Here is a 5,737-nt window from a genome sequence, read left to right as displayed (position 1 = left end):
AATCCAGCCTATTTCTGGCCACTCCTGTCCACACATGCTCACGATGCTCAGCCTATTGGTTTCTCTATTTCTGACATGGCGGGAAGGCCTTGTGGATGTGATTTCTTTAGCTTAGAATTCCTTCCCTCTTCCTGCCCAGGTCTTTGCCAACTCCTACTCAGTATGCCTTCAGCTTAAATGTCCCTTGCTCAAAGGGAAATCCCCCACCACTCTCCAAGCAGAATAAGGCATTAAATACCCCCTGTTAAGCTCTCGTTTGGTGTCCTGTGTTTTCTTTCTTGACACTTAGCACAGTCAGTCTCTATATGTATGCTTATTTGTTTGGCATCTTTCTTCCCTACTGGAGTGTCTGCTCCATGAATGCAGGAACGATGTTTCATCTCTATAATCACAAGCACTTAGTCCAGGAGTGGTAATATACAGGTTTGTTAAATGAACAAATAAATAAAATATTAAGTGATTATTTGTGCATAAAAGAGAAAAGGCCTTAGAGCTTAAAGACTTTGACAATGAAGCCAACAGCTAAATTCCATCACTAAAAGCGATGCTGAATTCAAGGATTGGAGAGTAATAACCTTGGCTCACATGTATTGAGCCCTTCCCGTCCTTCAAGAACAGGTTTAAAGCACTTCAAGTGCAAAGTCACTTAACTCACATAAAGCCTATGAGCTTACACATGAGAAAGCTGGGAAATAAAAATTTTAATTAACTTACCCAGAAGACACAGAGCTGAGAAGAGGAGAAACAGGGACTCTCCGATCGAGGCAGTCCAGCTCCAGAGCTTCATGCTTAAGCGCTGTTTAATTCAGGACTTCCCAGTTGGTGAGCCACGAATGAGTTGCAGATGTGCTACCAGAAATCAATTGGTTCGGCCGTGGGGAAGCCAGCCTGGTGGCCTAAGGCTGTGAGCAGCTTCATCCGGGGCTCCTCAGCGGGTAGCAGAGCGGGTCTGAAGGCAGACCCTAGTCCCACCACAGGAGTGGGGAGCCCATTGACCTGCTGACACCCTAACCCTGGGTGTCCGCCTCAGCGGCGGCTGCAGAGAGCACCACGGTGCATTGCGGACAAGGTGCATCTGGAGATGCAGGTGTCTCCAGGGCGTGGGGAGCAAGCCCAGATGCTGATGGTTGAGGGGCAAGGTGACAGAGGAGGTCGGGCAGGAAACTCTGTCATCAGGTAAGTGAATACATCTGTCCAGTTCGGCTGACATGACCATCCCTTCAGGCAGCTCAGCTGGCTGCTCGGTAGCCACCCTGATACTGCTGTGCTTTCTGTCCATACAAGTTTCATCCATACCTTGAAATGCTTTATTTGTCACAGTTTGACCGCTTTGGAAATCCATTCTCACTTCCACCCTTGTCAATGAAAAACAAGAAGGGCTTTTAGATATTTTAATATAATTTTTAACTTTTGTATCGTTCTGAACGGTTGTAAAATAAAACGTTTTAAATGATTTATTACCCATGTCAGGTAAGTTTCTTGTTGATGGTGATTATCAAGACTTTGAAGAGATGAACATTAAAAAATCTTGAGTGGAGCTCCTGATAGACATTTGAAACATAAAACCTGTTATTAAAAAAAAAGTTATGGGGCGCCTGGGTGGCTCAGTCGTTAAGCGTCTGCCTTCAGCTCAGGTCATGATCCCAGGGTGCTGGGATCGAGTCCCACATCGGGCTCCCTGCTCGGCAGGAAGCCTGCTTCTCCCTCTCCCACTCCCCCTGCTTGTGTTCCTGCTCTCGCTATCTCTCTCTCTGTCAAATAAATAAATAAAAATTAAAAAAAAAAAGTTATGTTGATGGAAACAAGCGCAAGTTCTTTACCAAAAATGTTGGAAAGATATTACTTAGAGATTTTTATATAAATTTTATAGTAATATTTTCTTTAATACTTTTTTTATTTCCATATAATGTATTATTTGTTTCAGGGGTACAGGTCTGTGATTCATCAGTCTTACACATTACACAGCGCTCACCATAGCACATACCCTTCCCAATGTCTATCACCCAGCCACCCCATCCCTCCTCCCCCACCACTCCAGCAACCCTCAGTTTGTTTCCTGAGATTAAGAGTCTCTTATGGTTTGTCTCCCTCTCTGGTTTTGTCTTGTTTCATTTTTCCCTCCCTTCCCCTATGATCCTCTGTCTTGTTTCTCAAATTCCTCATATCAGTGAGATCATACGATACTTGTCTTTCTGTGATTATTTCACTTAGCTTTTAATACCTTCTAGTTCCATCCACGTCATTGCAAATGGCAAGATTTCATTTTTTGATGGTTGCATAATATTCCATTGTGTATATATACCACATCTTTATCCATTCATCTGTTGATGGACATCTAGGCCCCTTAATACTTTTTATTTTATTGTTGTCATAATTACATAATATAAAGAAAATGTAACTAAATTTTCATCAAACATCATAGAGATGCCCCCAAATTCTATCCAGCACCTCCACCTGGCTCTGTGTGTGTGTACTATGATAAGAATAAGTTGAGAGCACATCTCCGCACGCAGTTTAGCTCTAAGTGAAGAGCGTTCACTTTTCGATACATCTACTTCACAGGTGTGTCCCCGTTCAACCATACGAGATTACTCGGAGTTACTTCTGAACACCCCATCCTCTCTCTTGCTGTTTCTCTGTGTAGTGGTTCAGAGTGGAGGCTTTGGGACCAGAATGCCTGGTTTGATTCCCAGCTTTGCCTGCCACTTATTAGCTGTGGACCCTGAGCTGCTTACCTAACCTCTCTGATTTATCACGTAACAAGGGTATCATCACAATAACCACCTCATAATCGAGGTGATACACATAAACATCTCAGAATGATGCCTGGCATATAGTAAGCACCCACATGATGGCAGCTGTTGTAGATGCCTCTCTCTCCCTCCTTCTTCTCTCTCTGCCCCTTCTAATCCTCCCTTTGCCTCGCAGGATAGTACTCAGCCTTATGACCTCAGCTTACGTGTCATTTCCTGTGACTAGCCTTCCCTGTCCACTGTAGACGAGGCTAGCAGATTCTCTTAGGAGCTCCAGGAGCCCAGTGTCATGTCACTTATCACAGGGCATGGAAACGTTCACTTTCTCGTCTATTGCCCACTGCAGCATCATTAGACCAAGGTCCTTTAGAGCAGGAATGTTTGCTTTAGCTTAGGAATTCTCAGCACCTGCCATGGTGCCTGGTCCTCAGTAACCGGTCAATGGATGAAAAGCTGAATGGAAGAACCCCATTCTGTCCCGTTTCCATAGCAGTGATGCAGAAAGACAGGAAGAGATTGACAACTTTTCTAACAGGTTTTTGGAAGTCTGATTACAGAGGTAAGTGTTTATAATATTTACCCACTGTCTCTCCCCTGTCTCAGCTTCCCATTGGCCTTTATGTGGAGAAAAATGGCATCCCCTCTCTTCCTACAAATCCATCCAGTTGCCGTGTGTGACTTTGTATCCCCGTCAGAGTTGTCCATGGATCAGAAGAAGGTCTGGGGCACTTTGGTGTCAGCCATGCGCTAGGCTTCATGGGAACTCCCCCCTGCTCGGAGAGTGTACACATTCATCATGAGTGAGATTTCCCTGGCCCCTTGGAAGCCACTTAAGGTGGGCCCTGAGCCAAGGCCTGAGAAATGGCCACATGAACTGGACCAGACCTTGCAGCACAGCGATAACTCCTGACAGCTGAAGAAGGTTCTGGGCTCTGACTCCATCAGCAAATTGAAGTACATCTACCTTGATACAATATGAGTTTGTGAAAGCTTTCTTGTTCTTGCCTCAATGAACCACGCACGTCCACCTAGCTGTTGTTTCCTACGTTTGGACTCCTGAAGATTCAGGGTTTTGTTTGCGCTTTGTTGTCACTGTTTCTATTTCTCTTTTAAGGGCTGAAAATAGCAAAGGGAAAACAAATGGCCCGTATTATAGAGAATACTGATTTTCCAGCCATCACCACTGGGTCTTGTGTGAGCCCCACGTACTTTAGTGCCGTGGGTTAAGTTGGAAAAGGAAGAAGGAAAGGAATAGGAAGGAAGGAAATGAACTTATAAAAGGTATGAATGTGTGTGTGTGTGTGTGTGTGCATTGTGTGTACTTGCATGGGGGTTGGGAAGTAAAAAGGCGGCAAAGGAAACGAACATGTATTCATTCAGCAGCTGCCATGCTGACTCCATGCTGGGCCCTCAGTGTGTTAACCCACTCGGTCCTCACAGCCTTCCTGTGAAGTAGCTGGTATCACCCACATTTACAGATGGTCAGACTAAGACACAGCTAAATTAAATAACCTCAAGGCATGAAAAAAAATCGAAACTAGGCCTTTTTAACTTGAGCCCCTCACCCCTTTTCCCCACTAAGACAGGTTAGCAAACCCCCAGGCTGGATTTGGCCCTCCACCTGTTTTTTATATGGCTGAAGAAAAGAGCGGTTTTTATATTTTTAAATGGTTGGGGGGAAAAAATCAGAAGAACAACATTTTGTGACCCACAAAAAATATGAAAACTATATGAAATTCAAATTTCATTGTCCATAAGCAGATGGCCTGGAACACTGTCCCACCCAAGCTCCTGCGTGTTGTCTCTGACAATTTCTGAACTACCACTGTAGGTTCGCGTCCCCTAAAATATTCTCCTAAGTTCTAAAGAGGCTAAGAAAATTATTAAATAGATGTCAAGTTCATATCTTATTATAATAAAAATACTAATATTTGGTCATACTGATGATAAAGTCACTTTTCTGCCTCCTCTATGCATATTTTTACTCCTTTCTCATCAGTATTTACATGTTTAATTTGTGGGGTATTGTCAAGGAAGGACTTAGCGGAGGGAGGGAGAAGGCGACCAGGTCCTGGCTCTGCTTCTAACTAAATTAAGCAAATCACTTAATCTCCTTTGATTTAAATTTCCTTATCTCCAAATTGTAGGCTGGACAAGATAATCACTGAGGTCCCTTGCAGTCATAAAATTATAGGCCTCTGTGACTTAGAACATAATTTTAAAACGTTAAGAGATCACTGAGGTTTATAGCAGTTACAGCTTTGCATTCATGGTAGATTGGTGGCCGTATTTATGATTTATTTTACTCCAAATCCTTAGTCAGTATCTCAGCTCCCAATTATGCCACTGTCCCTATAGGAAAATATGAGCAACTTTACGATGATTTGCTTCTCAAGAAGATTTCCAGAGATGCATTGAGGGAAAAACTGTAGAAACTTTTACAGTTCCATAGTTTATTACCAATTTGAGATTTGGAGGTCTTTAGGAGAGGACTGAAAACTACGAATTTTAAATATGCATTTATTTATTTATTTATTTATTTATTTATTTATTTATTTATTTTACTTAAAGAATGTACTTGTAGTAATCGACATTTAAAATCTTGAATCCCTTTTCCAGAGTGTTCCATCCATTGGTCTACGGACCCAAACGCTACAGCAAGTATTCATTGCGTTTCTTTGTTGTACAGATTTCTATCGGAAGTCTGGGTCTATTCTGCTTGGTGGATCACGAAGGAAAACTCAGAAACAGAACTGTAATTCTGCCAGGGGCAAGTTCACATTTTATTCTGCATTGCCACTGTGCTGTCACGACTATCAAACGGTCTGGAAAGAGAAACTCCTCCAGGAAGCCTGCCCAGAGCTGGAGCTCCAGACCAGAACCAGACCAGAGCCAGCCAGAAGGAGCCAGAGCTCCAGACAAGAAGATGCTATGCCTATCTTCCCTGGGGAGGCAGCCAATTTGTAGGGTTGGGTGGAAGTGCT

Source organism: Mirounga angustirostris, unplaced genomic scaffold (assembly GCF_029215605.1).
Source record: "Mirounga angustirostris isolate CCGP_5_RB_7025 unplaced genomic scaffold, mMirAng1.0.hap1 SCAF_12, whole genome shotgun sequence".
NCBI lineage: Eukaryota > Metazoa > Chordata > Mammalia > Carnivora > Phocidae > Mirounga > Mirounga angustirostris.
Note: the sequence above shows the minus strand (reverse complement) of the source record.